The sequence below is a fragment of the Bos indicus genome, chromosome 17 (assembly GCF_029378745.1).
Source record: "Bos indicus isolate NIAB-ARS_2022 breed Sahiwal x Tharparkar chromosome 17, NIAB-ARS_B.indTharparkar_mat_pri_1.0, whole genome shotgun sequence".
Lineage (NCBI taxonomy): Eukaryota > Metazoa > Chordata > Mammalia > Artiodactyla > Bovidae > Bos > Bos indicus.
This window is the reverse complement of record NC_091776.1, coordinates 49,898,526-49,914,304: the sequence shown is the minus strand read 5'-3', so window position 1 is coordinate 49,914,304 and position 15,779 is coordinate 49,898,526. Positions and strand designations below refer to the sequence as shown.

Below are 15,779 nucleotides of genomic sequence, written 5' to 3'. Positions count from 1 at the left end.
ATCCAACCATCTCCTCCTCTGTCGCCCCCTTCTCCTCCTGCCCTCAATCTTTCCCAGAATCAGGGTCTTTTCCAGTGAGTTGGCTTTTCGCATAAGGTGGCTAAAGTATTGGAGCTTCAGCTTTAGCACCAGTCCCTTCAATGAATTCAGTTAGCATAGAAGCCACAAAGTCTACTGGACTTTTCATGCATGGGCAGGGGAAAATAATCCTTTATTAATACATTTGAAGGGTCCAGGGGGCAAAATGCTGTGCTTTGTCACATGATATGTATTTATGTTCAGTGTGTCATATCCTTATGGAATTGGGAGGAAATATGAAGAGATATGGACTTCCCTGGTAGCTCACCTGGTAAAAAATCTTCCTGTAATGTAGGAGACACTGGTTCAATTCCTGGCTTAGGAAGATCCCCTGGAAAAGGGATAGGCTACTCCACTCCAGTATTCTTGGGCTTTCCTGGTGGCTCAGACTGTAAAGAATCTGCTTTAAGTTGGGAAGATCCCTGAAAGGAGAGCATGGCAACCCACTCCAGTATTCTTGACTAGAGAATCCCCATAGACAGAGGAGCCTCTCAGGCCACAGTCCACATGGTTGCAAAGAGTTGGACACAACTGAGCGACTAAGCCCAGCACAGAACATGAAGAGATATGCCTTTACAAACAGCATCATGATGTCAAAACCATAATCCACATCTCTTTCTCTGATCCATTCTGTCCTTAGGTGCCCCCATCGAAGTGAGGGTGCAGCTTGGGTGAGACTGACTACTGCTTTGGGACCACAGGAGTAGGACCTGATGGAGGTCAAATCTTAGAGCTACTTAGCACTTTGAGAAGTACCTCCATACAGAGTGAAATGAGTCAGAAGGAGAAAAACAGATATCATGTATTAACACATATATGTAGAATCTGATAATGGTACAGATGAACCTATTTACAGGGCAAGAATAGAGACGCAAACATAGAGAATGGACTTGTGGAGACAGTGGGGGAAGGAAAGAGTGGAATAAATTGAGAGAGTTGCACTGAAATATGTGGGAGGCTGCTATAACACAGGGAGCTCAACCTGGGGCTCTGTGATGATCTAGAGGGATGGGATGAGAGGGGGGGAGGGAGGCTCAAGAGAAAGGAGATATATGTACACTTATGGCTGATTTACGCTGTTGTATGGCAGAAATAAACACAGCATTGTAAATCAATTATCTTCCAATTAAAAATAGAAATGTGCCTCACTCATTCACCTTATGTGACTCTTTGAGGCCCTTGGATAAGGTCAGATTGGAGTTGACCTTTACTTTGTGAGTAGGGAGACCAAGCATGTGTGACTTACCCAAACTGCCCTTGGGTTGATGGGAGCCCCCTTGTCAGAACACAAGTCCTCAGACACTCGGGTCATTCCTGATCGCTCCACTAATCCCAAAGTGATACTAAAGGGAGAATGAGGCTGTCAGGCTGTGGAGACAAGGGCAATAATGATTCAGCATCATTTCAGTGCTGTTTGTGCTTTGGTTGGAGCTGGGATTGTCTTCAAAGATGCAAATGAAAGAAAACCCCAGACTCCCTTGAGTTGAGACACTTCCTGTGCAGCTCAGAAAGCATATGAAAAACCCATCCATTTCACCCCCAACAAAGAGGCAGGGAGATACTGAGGCTGGAAGAGGGGAATTAAGATATTCCAACAGATCCTCCAAACCACAGTCCAGCAGTAAGAAATTTTCCTCCCATCAGCGTTGTTGATGCAGTCCACTTAGCATAATACGGCAAGCAGGAGGAAGAAGAGCCCAGAGAGTTCGTTATCATGAGCAGTCTCAGAAAGTCTGGGAACAGGCTCTGAATTGATTAAAATTTCATTTGAATAATGTGCACATGGTTATTTATTTTATTCTCTCTCTTTTTTTTTTAACAATAACCAGCGAGCTTTCCTCCTGTGGGTTGCCTGATGGCAGTCGGCTGGCTGATCATCCCCTAGAGGAAGAAGTGAGAAAGTTATTTTTAATTCCTCATTATTGGAGGAAACACACACATTTGGGACATAATGGGGCTGACTCTCTGCTGTTCAGCTGAGAAATGGCCTGGGGTGGACCATGCATCATTTCCCAACTATTTTGATATGGCTCGCTGATGTAAACACTTCCAGGCATCTAAAACCTAGACTATTTAATCTCCCTAAATTATGTCCTCTCAATCTGTCATGGAGCAATTTTTTAATAAAATCTTGAATTTTATCAGGCAGTAAAACTAAGACAGATGACATTCTGACGGGTGTATTAGCCCTCGGTGGATGCAGTAAGACTCAGCTGGAGGGGAGGGCATCCTGTCACACAAAATGTCTAGATAGGATTGATGTCAGCCTGGGATCTGAGAAAGGACGGATATTTCTGAACTGTGAAAAATATTTTGTATTTATAGGTTAGCTAACGGGGGCTGGATATTTATTTTAACAGATCCATTTACCAGGCAGATGGAAGGAAGCTTCGTGTGCATATTTTCTTTATTCTTCCCTCTGGCTCTATTGAGATATAATTCTCAGATAACATTATGTAAGTTTAAGGTGTACAGTAGGATAATTGATATGTGTATACATTGCAATTCATGGGGTCGCGAAGAGTCGGACATGACTAAGCAACTGATCTGATCTGATCTGATACATTGTGAAATGATCACCACAGTCAACTTAACACATCCCTCTGGGTCACATAATTGCCATTTTGTTATTGTTATGGCTGCTGCTGCTACTGCTGCTAAGTCACTTCAGTCGTGTCTGACTCTGTGTGACCCCATAGACGGCAGCCCACCAGGCTCCCCCGTCCCTAAGATTCTCCAGGCAAGAACACTGGAGCGGGTTGCCATTTCCTTCTCCAATGCATCAAAGTGAAAAGTGAAAGTGAAGTCGCTCAGTCGTGTCCGACCCTCAGCGACCCCATGGACTGCAGCCTTCCAGGCTCCTCCATCCATGGGATTTTCCTGGCAATTTTCCTGGCAAGTGGGGTGCCATTGCCTTCTCCGTATTGTTATGGCAAGAACGTTTAAAACTTACTCTTGGAGCAATTTTCAAGTATATGATACAATCTTGCTAATGCTAACTGCCTGCTGAATGTTAGATTTCCATGATTTTAATTGGAAATTTGTACTCTTTGACTAACATCACCTCATCCCCACCACCATCTCAGCCCCTGGGAGTCCTGAATCTACCCTGTTTCTTTGAGTTCAGCTTTTTTCGATTTCATATATAAGTCAGAGCGTGCAGTGTTTGTCTTTATCTTATTTCACTTAGTGTAATACCCTCCAGATGCATTCACATTGTTGCAAATGATGAGTCCTTTCTTTTTTTACGGTTGAATAACATTCCATTTTATATACATACCACATTTCCATTATCCCTCCATCTATTAGTGGACACTTAGGTTGTTTCCTGGAGAAGGCAATGGCAACCCACTCCAGTACTCTTGTCTGGAGAATCCCATGGACGCAGGAGCCTGGTAGGGTGCAGTCCGTGGGGTCGCTAAGAGTCGGACACGACTGAGCGGCTTCACTTTCACTTCTCACTTTCATGCATTGGAGAAGGAAATGGCAACCCACTCCAGTGTTCTTGCCTGGAGAATCCCAGGGACGGGGGAGCCTGGTGGGTTGCCGTCTATGGGGTCGCACAGAGTTGGACACGACTGAAGCGACTGAGCAGCAGCAGCAGGTTGTTTCCATGTCTTGCTTATTATTAATAGTACTGCAGTGAATTTTCAGGTGCAGACATCTCTACAAGATAGTGATTTTATTTCCTCTGGGTAAATACCCAGAAGTGGGATTGCTGGATCCTATGGTCGTTCTATTTTTAATTTTTGAGGAGCTTCCGTGCTGTTTTTCTAGCAGTGGCTGCACTAGTTTGCATCCCCAGCAACAGTGTCTGAGGGCTCCCTTTTCTCCACATCCTCACTAGCGTTCATCTGTTGTCTTTTTGATGATAACCATTTAACAGAGGTGAGGTGGTGTGTCATTTTGGTTTTGATTTGCATTTCCCTGACTCTTTGGAAAAGACTCTGATGCTGGGAGGGATTGGGGGCAGGAGGAGAAGGGGACGACAGAGGATGAGATGGCTGGATGGCATCACTGACTCGATGGACGTTGAGTCTGAGTGAACTCCAGGAGTTGGTGATGGACAGGGAGGCCTGGCGCGATGCGATTCATGGGGTCGCAAAGAGTTGGACACGACTGAGCGACTGAACTGAACTGATGGTCAGTGATTTTGAGCCCCTTTTCATGTGCTTTTTGGCCATTCATATGTTGTCTTTGGAAAAATGTCTATTCATTTTTTAATCAGATTTTCAGATTTTGGGGCTATATTGAGTTCTATGATTTCCTTATGTTTTTTGGATGTTAACACTTTATCAGACACATGATTTGCAAATATTTTCTTCCATTCCTTAAGTTTTCATTTTGTTGATCATTTCTTTTCTAGGCAAAGTCTTTTTAGTTTGATGTATCCTATTTACTTACTTCTGCTTTTGTTGCTTTTAGTGTCAGACTTGAAAAAAATCAAAGAGGTTTCTCCCTGTGTGGGCTTTTAGGAATCTTACACTTTCAGACCTTATAGTTGAGTCCTTAATCTATTCTGAGTTAATTTTCATGAATAATATAAAAGAGGGGTCCACTTTCATTCTTTTGCATGTGAATAACCAGTTTTCCCCAACACTACTGAAGGCAATATTCTTTGCCTATTGAATATTAAGTTAAATATTAGTTGATCTTATATGTGTGGGTTTATTTCTAGGCTCTCAGTTCTGTTCCATTGGCCTATATGTCTGCTTTTATGCCAGTGCCATATTATTTTCATTATTATAGCTTTGTAATATAGTTTGAAATCAGGAAGGATGGTGTCTCTGGCTATGTTCTCTCTCAATATTGCTTTGGATGGGGGATTTTATGGTGGTTCTGTACATATTGTAGAATTGTTTTTTATTTTATTTTTGTGAAAAATGCCATTGGAATCTTGGTAGGGAATGCATTGAGTCTATAAATGATTTTGGGTAGTATAGACATTTAAACAATATTAACTCCTCTAAAACTTGAATATAGATATCTTCCCATTTATTTGTGTTCATGTGTATATTTTCTATATGAACTTCTGACAATTGATAGTATAGGCTGATTGCACCTAATACATGAGCTAGAAAGAAGTCAGGTAGATTCCTGCACCCATTCAGTTCCACACGTGGTAGTTTTGTCTTTATCTGGCAGTCTTGCTTCATTGAAACTATGCACTCCATACATCCAGGTCAGAGTTCTGAAATGTGAATCAATGCATCCAAGGTGGCTGTCCATGTTCACATGTTCCATGAGAGCACAGAGCAGCACTCACACTCACACAGGCAGGTGATAACATTTGGAAACCGCTCTGAGAAAGACAGGACTATTGTGCTAGGGTCAGTTTCATGCTAGACAATTTCATGCTTAATGTGCATAGGCAGTGTTTTACCTTTTGCATTTTTAGGGTCTCAGGAAAGGTTATATCCAACCTTTGTCTATCTTCATCTACCTCAAAGATTTTGGAATTTCACACTTAGAAGCTCAGCTACTTTGTGACTCTTCTGATGTTGCTTTTGAACAGTAACAGAATATTCAACCAGAATGTTTTAAACAAAATGGTTATTATTTAATACACCAAAAAACTTAAAGCTGGGCAGTTTCAGGTTTTGTCCATCTTCACTTGTTTATATTCAAAGACAGGAAGATGGCAAGTTTCATTTTCTTTTCTTTAAGTAAGGAAAAGCTTTATTGAAGCCCCTATCAAAGCCCTTTTAGGCCCTGTCTGTGAAGTGGGGTCACAGCATGTCTGGCCTCATGATTGTTATGATGACCAAAGGTCTTGACATAAAGCCAGGGCATAGCTGGAGCTTAGTAATGGCAGTCTGCAAGCTGGCTACATTTCTCTTAAAATACAGTTGTTGCTTAGGATGCTATTAGCCTATAAATTAAAGAATCTCCAATGTAAAACTCATGAAGATTAGCAGGGCCATGTTATAAGTTCATTAACAAAACGTTTGGTAAGCAAATCCACATTAATAGCACCAACAAGTGTAACGAGTAGGAATATTGCAATATCAAAGGGCAGATAATCATGTGAAGAAAGATGAAAACAGACCCTCATTTTTACTGATCCAAAAGGATAATGAGAATTTATTACCATTATTCATTGTTTTCCAATGTTGATAAGCCTTATTAGAATTATCTTAGCTACTGTATTTGACAACAAAATCACATTTCTTTTCAAAATTTCATAATTCAGACTTTAACATAATCTGAAATTCCCCTCAGTTAGCACTGAAGAGTTTTAGCTGAACTGAATCCTTAATGAAATTTTCTTTGGAAGAGATGCGAGAACCCATTAAGGAGAGAATCCTGCTTTCAGTCTGCTCAACCTAACTGGTTCCAGTTAGTTCCTTCAGAAAAACATCCTCTCCTCTTTCATGTGAAATCTTAGGCTTGAGATCAGTAAAAGGGTAACAACGAAGTTGTCCATCCTAGAGTCATAAACTGTGCTCCAGCCATCCTGATACAGAGATGAGCCTGTGTTTTATCTTGGGGAGCAGCTTAAGCTTGGCTGCAAGTTTCATACTTAAGACAGAGCCTCAAATCCATAGAATGGTGCCCAGGAGGCTTCTGAGGACAGGAGAGGTTCTCTGCTCTCAGAGGGGGTGTATTCAGAGCATTCCTGCCTGAGACAGGAGAGTGGGCAGTGAGGTAAACCCATGTATCCTTCATATACACCTGGGTCCTGCTGGGATGAGGTCTTGCCCCTCCCTTGGTCCTCTGGGCAGATCATGGCTGGTCTAAGCCATGGTGACCCCATCCCCTTTGTCCTGTGTCCGGAGCAGAATTGGGCATGTGATGCACTCCTGGCCTTATAGACAGAAAGGGGCTCAGAGGTAGGGGGAAAACTCCCAGATAAACCAGTCTTTCCAGGAGAAAGGCTTTCCTGGGGTGAGGGAAAGGGTCACTTTACCCACGTTTCATGTATAGGAAGCTAATGCCTGAGGGTTTGATGTTTGGAGTCACCCATTTCCAGCTGCTCTGGAAACACTAATAGAAATGCAGAGACCCAGCCTGACATATCTGATACCTTCCAGCTTCTAGGAGCTGAAGAACCCTGGAGTCACCCCCTTGCAGAAAGATGCTCCAGAGAAGAATAAAAAAAAATCTGTTATATGAGTGCTGTAGGTTGGGACTTTGATAACTGCAATGATAAAAAATTTAACTGCTACAAACAGACTTCTAGTTCGATTCTGGTTCTTGCAAAGGCTCTGGGCTTAAGGCCAGGTCTCTCTAGGTTAAAAACGGGTATTGGCAAATGTTAGAGTTGTTAACGATTTCTGCCTTCAAAATGATTTTTTTCCTTTGCTTTAATAGAAAGGATTGAAAGAGAATTGAAGAGGGAATACAATTTCTCACTATGTGATTCTCAGTTCTAAAGTTCTGTCTTGACGGGGTGGTCACTTAAAATCACACTGGGCACCACCCAGGGGAGTCCCAGCACTTTACAAAATCCTGCTTAATATATAGTGAGTAGAATCAATGTATTTTTACAGTACTAAGGAATATGAAATATTTAGGTCAGAACAGAAGGCTTCAGAGGGTATGACCTCTTGCATTATTACTCACCACGACTTTCATAAACTGTGGTTTCATTAATTATGAAATGCACACAAGTTTGTGGATTCTGTCATTTTCTTTATTTTTTGATTCTGTATTTTTATAGAATATATTTGACTTAAAATCATTATGAAATAATGGCTCTATTTCCCTGTGCTGTACAATGACTCCTTACTGCTTATCTGTTTTCTATATAATAATTTGTACCTCTTCATCCCATACCCCAAACCCCATACTTCATACCCCATCTTGCCCTCCCCTTCCCTCTCTCCACTAGAACCACTAGGTTGCTCTTGATATCTGTGAAAATGTTTCTTTTTTGTTATATGCATCCTTTGGTCTTCTTTTTACAGATTTAACTAATTTTCAGCATTTTATGTCACAGTGTTGACTTTTGCCTTATTTACTGTAGTATAATCATATAATACAACATACGACAGTATCAATGTTATTTACTTAAAATTATCTTGAAACACCTTATTTAACTTAAATAGAGATAATTAAGAAATGGCATCTACCCTACAGATGGAAAATCACTGTCAGTCATTGTAAGAAGAGGATGATTATAAATGAGATACATCACAGGCAGCATACAAATCATAAATGCAGGAGAGACTGTGGAGAAAGGGAATCCTCCTACCGTGTTGATAGGAATGTAAATTGGTGCAAACGCTATGGAAAATAGTATAGAGGTTCCTTAAAAAGCTAAAAATAGAGCTACCATATGATCCAACAATCCCACTCCTAGGCATATGTCTGGAGAAAACTCTAGTTTAAAAAGATATACACACCCCAATGTTCATAACAGCACTATTTACAATAGCTAAGACATGGAAACAACCTAAATGTCCATCAACAGTTAAACAGATAGAGGATGTCAGATATACATGTACATACAGAATATATATAAATATTGTTGTGTTGTGTTAGTTGCTCCGTCATATCTGACTCTTTGTGGCCCCATGGACTGTAACCCACCAGTATCCTCTGTCCATGGGCTTCTCCAGGAAACAATACTGGAGTGGGTTGCCATTTGAAATATTACATAGCCATGAAAAAAGTAATACTGCCATTTGCAGCAACTTGGATGGATCTAGAGATTATCATGCAAATTGGAGTGTCAGATAAAGACAAATATCACATAATATCACTTATATGTAGAATCTAAAAATGTGATACAAACTAACTTACTTACAAAACAAACAGACTCACTGACATAGGAAACAGACTTGTGGGTACCAAAGGGGGAAGAGGGTTGGAAGGAATAAATTAAGAGTTTGGGATTAGCAGATACAAACTACTATATATAAAATAGATAAACAACAGGGTCCTACTGTATACTACAGGGAACTAAATTCAATATCCCATAATAAAATATAATGGAAAAGAATCTGAAATTTGGAAACTGGTTGTCACCTAGACAGCATATTAAAAAGCAGAGACATTACTTTGCCAACAAAGGTCCGTCTAGTCAAAGCTATGGTTTTTCCAGTAGTCATGCATGGATGTGAGAGTTGGACCATAAAGAAAGCTGAGCACTGAAGAATGAAGCTTTTGAACTGTGGTGTTGGAGAAGACTATTGAGAGTCCCTTGGACTGCAAGAAGATCAAAGCAGTCAGTCCTAAAGGAAATCAGTCCTGAATATTCATTAGAAGGGCTGATGCTGAAGCTGAAGCTCCAATACTTTGGCCTCGTGATGCGAAGAACTGACTCATTGGAAAAGACTCTGATGCTGGGAAAGATTGAAGGCAGGAGGAAAAGGGGATGGCAGAGGATGAGATGGTTGGATGGCATCACTGACTCAATGGACATGAGTTTGAGTAAACTCCGGGAATTGGTGATGGACAGGGAGGCCTGGCGTGCTGCAGTCCATGGGGTCGCAGAAAGTCAGACACGACTGAGCAACTGAACTGAACTGAACTGTCACACTTGAATTTTCCTCTTTATTTCAGGAGTCAGTTTTCACTGCCAATGAGCAGCTGTGTTAAGGCAATGGAAGTCCCATGTTTTGATGATTTGGGGCTAGAATCAAGTCCCCTAATGGTCTGGGTTTTGATTCTAGAATAGGCTGTGGTAGAAGGTGGTTGTCCCCACTCATCCCAAGCAGAAGGGGAGCAACTCTACTCCTGCACTCTTCTGGGTTGAATTGAAGGAAAGGCGGAGCCATATAAGAGAGGAGAGTGAACACATATCTCAGGCAGGGTTTCTGAGTTTGTTTGGACAGTTTGACAGTTTTACCTTTAGTGACTGCTGCCGCAAATACCTGTATTTATGTTCAGATTAAACCGACAGCACAGAGAGTGCCAGAGCCAGCAATTTCTGTGCTGTAAGTGGAGGATGGCTCCTAGTGAACTTCAGATTCTTAAAGGTTTTTACTGTAGTGGATTCACGGCACAAAGAACTGGGGACGAAACATATTAGAGAAGAAAAACACATCCTAAATGAGAACAGCTGAGGATAGGAGGCTCCTGCCATTTATTGGATTCATTATAGAACTCTACGCGAGCCTGTAATATTTGTTCTGCTGCTGTGGTGTAACCGGTGAAATGAAAAGTTATGTCAAGGGAGTGCTCAGAGGGGTTGTTCTTATTTCTTTCGTCTTCTTAAAGGGCTGGGAGCATTTTACCAAGGCAGGGCTAGAAATTCACATCACACTCACTTAATATGGGAAACAACAGCCAGGTTATGAGCCAGAGATATTTTGGCCCCAGAACAATAACGCTATTGATTCGGTCAAATATATTTAACTCTCACAGCAAGACATCCGGTCTATGTGAAGTTATTGTGGCTGCAAACAGCCAAGTGGGGCAGGTGTGACCACTGAGTTGGGGGGCAAGGGCGGGGGGGGGGGGGGGGCAAGGGGAGGCGGTAAACCAGATGTCCTGAATGCCTGAATTTCTGTCTTTTGATGATTCCTGACATGTGTGTGAATACTGATGGACTGACCTAGATAAAAATCCCACAGATACTGGAGGATAGTCCCAAAGTCCCCAAAGGAGAATTTTATGAGTGCTTTAAGGGCGGAACTCCAGCTACCAAATCCATATGGGTGCCTGGGGGCTATTTTTGAGACCGTGTGTGTGTGTGTGTGTGTGTGTGTGTGACTGTGTGTGTGCACTCACGCGCGCACATACTTTAGTCACTCAGTCATGTCTGACTGTTTGTAACGCCATGGATGTAGCCTACCAGGCCAGGCAAGAATACTGGAGTGGGTTGCCATTTCCCTCTCCAGGGGATCTTCCTGACCCAGGGCTTGAACTTGGGTCTCTGGCATTGCAAGCAGACTCTTTACCAACTGAGCCACCAACAGGTAACGTTTCTGTCCACATCCACAACAGCAGATACAGGAGACATTTGGGGTGGAGCCATCTCATATCTGTATGACCACATTCAAATGTGATGGGCCCAAACTTCCTATGGGTTGAAATTAAATCAGAATTTTGCCCAAGAGGGAGACAAAAAACAAGAGACACGTAATTGGCTTAAGTAACACATTCCGTTGTTTGAAAGTCACAAGGAATGGAAGTTGGAACTTGTAAAGGAGAGAACAGAGGTAAGAGTTCACTAAGAGCCCCATTCACACACCCAAGAGATCTTCCTTCTTCCTCATCATTCCGAGCAATCTCACTGACCCTGTTCCATACATCAGACCCTTTTCCTTCCCTCTAATGGGCCTTTAGATTGGAGTTTGATTGGAGTTTGAGTTTGTCAGTTAAGAAAGTTTGTTGTAAAGACTGCTGCTAAGAAAAGCAGAGACTAGTAGATGAAGAGGTGAAATAAAGTATATTTCCCTGGGAAACATAAGATGCTCTCATGTTCCTAGAGTGTCCAAAATAAAGATAAAACTTTCTAGGTTTTCCTTTCGTGTTCCTGTCCTCATCTTAGGCTAGCATTTTCTTTGTGCAGGCATTTAACAAATTACTGCCTGTAGAGGCTACAGGATGGACGGTTCTGTAAAACTTTAAAACCAGAGAACTTCGGATGACTCCTTATACAGAGATAACCATGGGTATATTAATGCTGTTGTTAATATCAAGCATTTGGACCCATGGAATGTTGTTACAAGGACACATGCTTCTTCCTAGGGGACCCATAGGGGCAATTTCAGGATTTCCTTCTCCACTTTTCTCCTGTCTGCACATCCCATTTATCTCTGTTGATGATTGGGAACAAAAAGCCCTTCTCCCTGGACACGTTGTTTATCGGCTGAAAAAGTAAGAAGTGTTGGAAGGTGGGCCCTTCTGAACAGCTACCAGAGATGACAGGTCAGTGTTTCCTGAACTTCTCTCCACCAAGGGTGACTTTATTTTCCCGTACACCATACTGATGATTTAAAAGGGAACAACCATCATCAAGACACTAACCTTCTTTATGGAGTACTTACCATGTTCCAGGAAGTCTTTCAAGAACTGTATATATATAGCTCATTTTAACTTCACAGCAGCCCTGAAAAGCAGGTGCTGTTATTGTCAATGATGTTTTGATAAGGAGTAAGAGACGGTAAATGACTTACCACATTATGGGGATTATGGGCAGCCAAGGCAGGACTCAAGAGTCTTGTCTCTCTTTCTGGACATGCAAATATATCCATTTCCTTCTATATTATAGGAAATACAAAGGGCCACTGAGCTTCAGAGAGTGGACACTGTGGCCAGACTGCTGGGTCGTTGCCTGTCTTTGCATTTTACTGCCCTTGTGAACTTGGGCAAGTTTCTTAATTCTTTGCTCCTTAGTTTATTTATCTGTAAATGAAGAAACAATGAGGTAAAGTATTAGGACAATAGGGGTACCTACTAAGTAACATGTAAGTGTTTATTATTATTGTAATTGTTATTGTCATCATCATCATTATATTTATTATTTGGTTTTTCTATATTTCTATCCCCAAGTTATTCAAATGTCACCTTCTCAGGGAAGTATTTCCAAGCTACCTAATTTAAAATGCAATCCCCATCAACAAAAATCCTTATCTCCCTTCTGACTTTATTTGGCTGTATTTGTATTTCTCTGTCGTGCAATATACTTTATTAGCTTTTCTGCCTTTCTCTTCTCAAATGTAAGCTTCATGAAGGCAGGATCATTGGTCTGTTTTTCTCCTTGCTAATCTGTGAGCCTAGAACAGCACACCATGAAGGTGCTTGATAAACCTTTGGTGGATAGATTTGACTCAACACTGGGAGCCCAGTCTGTGTTGCTCACTGCCAGCCTCAGAAGTGGGCCCCTCCTGGGGCTTCTTCCAAACAGCACTTCTTCAGCAACATGGCCTTTGGAGGAGTCACTTGGACCTCAAGAAATCCCTGCTCCCTCTTGGCGGAAGATCCTGAGTACCTTCTGGCACCATCTCGCTACATCCCACAACTTGCAAATTGCCCGTTTTACAGCCAACTATTAATCCTGCTGTCTCTTTATGGAGCAGTTAGAGGAAAATGCCTTCAACAGCAAGATTTCCCAGACCTTTGAGCTACAGGATCAGAGTTAAGTCAATGACAACCTCACGACATTCTGTCTGGATGGCATTATGATTTTCTAGGAAGCAAGGTGGTGAGAGGATAACAGGCAGGAAGGCCAGGGGTCTCCAAATGGAGGAAATAGGCTGCAAGTGTCAGACATTTTTTCTCTCTCTAAGTGGCAGGAAGAAACAAACTAGTGATATATTTTTTCCTTGTCTATACACATTTAAAAAGAGGTTTCTCTTAAAATACTGTGTTGCCATAATGACACCTGGTTCCACCTGAAGTTAACTATTCTCAAACCTTGAGTTAACCAATGCATTTCTCTTACAGAGATGTTTGTCTTAAGCTATGTTAATGTACTGTGTATTTACCCCAGACTCTGTCTTCAAGTCAGTTCAGCCAAATGTCTCAGAACCGACTTGACAAACCAGTATGTTATACTCAGACATTGTTCCCCTAATCCATGTAAACAAAACTATTTCTATGGTAGCCTGCCTCTATACAAGATTCAAGTCAATTGTTTTATGGCCCGGGATAACTCATCTGATACTAAGAGTATCCCAAAATACATCTTATGGATGAGGGGCCTGGTGCCATTCTCTGAGTTTTAAGACATTCCTTTCTTTCATTAACAGACTGCTAGCAGGGATGGGGGAGCCTGGTGGGCTGTTATCTATGGGGTCGCACAGAGTCAGACACGACTGAAGAGACTTAGCAGCAGCAGTAACTATATAACATCCAGCTAAAAACTAGCAGGTGGGTATACTTTCTGCCCCCTTCTGATGTCTATGTCAGAAGCTTTCTATATCTCCTTTATACTTTAATAAAACTTTATTACACAAAAGCTCTGAGCGATCAAGCCTTGTCTCTGGCCCCAGATTGAATTCTTCTCCTCTGGAGACCAAGAATTGACATCTTTTGTTGGTTCAGCAACAACCTTTCAGTGGTGTTGTTAAGAACCAAACTAAAGAGTGTGTGCTTAAAAGGAGGCTTCAAAAACACAAAAAGGCTTGGCCTTCCTGGGTTAAAAAGGATAGGAAGGGATATTGAATATAACCTGAGCTGGGCTTCCCTGATAGCTTAGTTGGTAAAGAATCTGCCTGCAGTGCAGGAGACCCTGGTTCGATTCCTAGATCAGGAAGATTCCTGGAGAAGGGACAGGCTAACCATTCTGGTATTCTGGCCTGGAGAATTCCATGGACTATATAGTTCATGGGGTTGCAAAGAGTCGGACATGACTAACTGACTTTCACTCACTCACTTACTCATGCCGAGCTGGGGAGTACATGCCCTTTGGGTGAAAGAGTCAACCTGACCTTTCTGAGGACGTTGAGGAGTGAGAAGGATGAGGGCTGCCCTCAGCTCTCATTTCACAGAGGCCCCTGGCATGTGGGCTTTCAGATGAGAGCTTAAAGCCCCTGAACAAACCTCCTCAAAGGCTGGGGTGGGGGGTGTGAGGTTCTTAAGGGGAAAACCAGACAACAGAGCGTGAGCACCATTCACATGCCAAGCACAGTGGTATCAGTTTTCTCCTGCTGAGATCTTAGATTGTTAGCCGTTAATCAGTTGTTCTTTGCCTTTGGGACCTAGTGGTATCTTGTTGTTGATCCTCTCTCTGCATTTTTCATTTCCAGACTGTGCTTCAGTCCTCTCATTTGTAAAATAGCTAAAGCAATACCTATTTTAGGACTTCCCTGAGGGTCCAGGGGTTAAGAATCCACCTGCCAATGCAAAGTGAAAGTGAAAGTTACTCAATCCTGTCTGACTCTTTGCAACCCCATGGACTGTAGGCTGCCAGGCTCCTCTGTCCATGGAATTCTCCAGGCAAGAATACTGGAGTGGGTAGTCATTCCCTTCTCCAGTGGATCTCCCCAACCCAAGGATCAAACCCAGGTCTCCCACATGGCAGGCAGATTCTTTACCATCTGAGCCACCAGAGAAGCCTGCCAGTGCAGGAGACATGGTGTCAGTCCTTGGACTGAGAAGATTAAACATGCCAAGGGACAACTAAGCCTGTGTGCCACAACTACTGAGCCTGTGCTCTACAGCCAGTTCTCTGCAACAGAGAAGCCACTGCAATGAGAAACCTGAGCACCGCGACTAGAGAGTAGCCCCTGTTCACTGCAACTAGAGAAAACTCACTCACAGTAATGAAGACCCAGTGCAGCCTAAATAAATAAATATCTAAATAAATAAAAATTTAAAAATACCTACTTCACAGGTGGTTGTGAAGATTAAACATATCAATATTTAAAGTGCTTAGAATAAAGTCAGGGATCTAGTGTGTGGTTAATGGGTCTATGCTATTACTGTTATTATTACTCTTTTTCTTGTCTGCCATCATTGAGTTTTCTTGGTCTGGTTTCTCTGCTGCCCCTTGGTGTTGAGTTTCCCTGATACAAGTCAAGCCCGTGTCACTAATAGATGGAATATCAAGTGGAAAGAATCTGATTGGCCTAGCTGAGGTCAAATGTTTACTTCTAGACCAATCATCTGGGACCAGGAGATGAGGTCACAATGTAATAAGAGTAGGAAGTCTCTGGTCAGGGCTCGGGGTGGAACTAGCTTTCTAAGATGAAATAATAGAGGGGACAAATGATGGATATTTCTTATACAAAAGTTCTTTAATTTCATGTAGCTTTTCCTTATCTAGAGTGTAAGCTCCTTAGCAGTAGTAGTGTTAATTGATC

At 42.1% G+C, this 15,779-nt stretch overlaps 1 long non-coding RNA gene across 1 annotated transcript; it reads right to left on the bottom strand.

Moving 5' to 3' along the window:
* Positions 1 to 1,447: 1,447 nt before the first annotated feature.
* LOC139176849 (uncharacterized) lies at positions 1,448 to 15,493 on the bottom strand. Its single transcript, XR_011561327.1, has 3 exons — positions 15,304 to 15,493; positions 12,150 to 12,378; positions 1,448 to 1,959 (listed from the first exon to the last, which is right to left on the bottom strand). It is a non-coding gene; the product is annotated as an uncharacterized lncRNA (long non-coding RNA).
* Between the last annotated feature and the right edge of the window lie 286 nt (positions 15,494 to 15,779).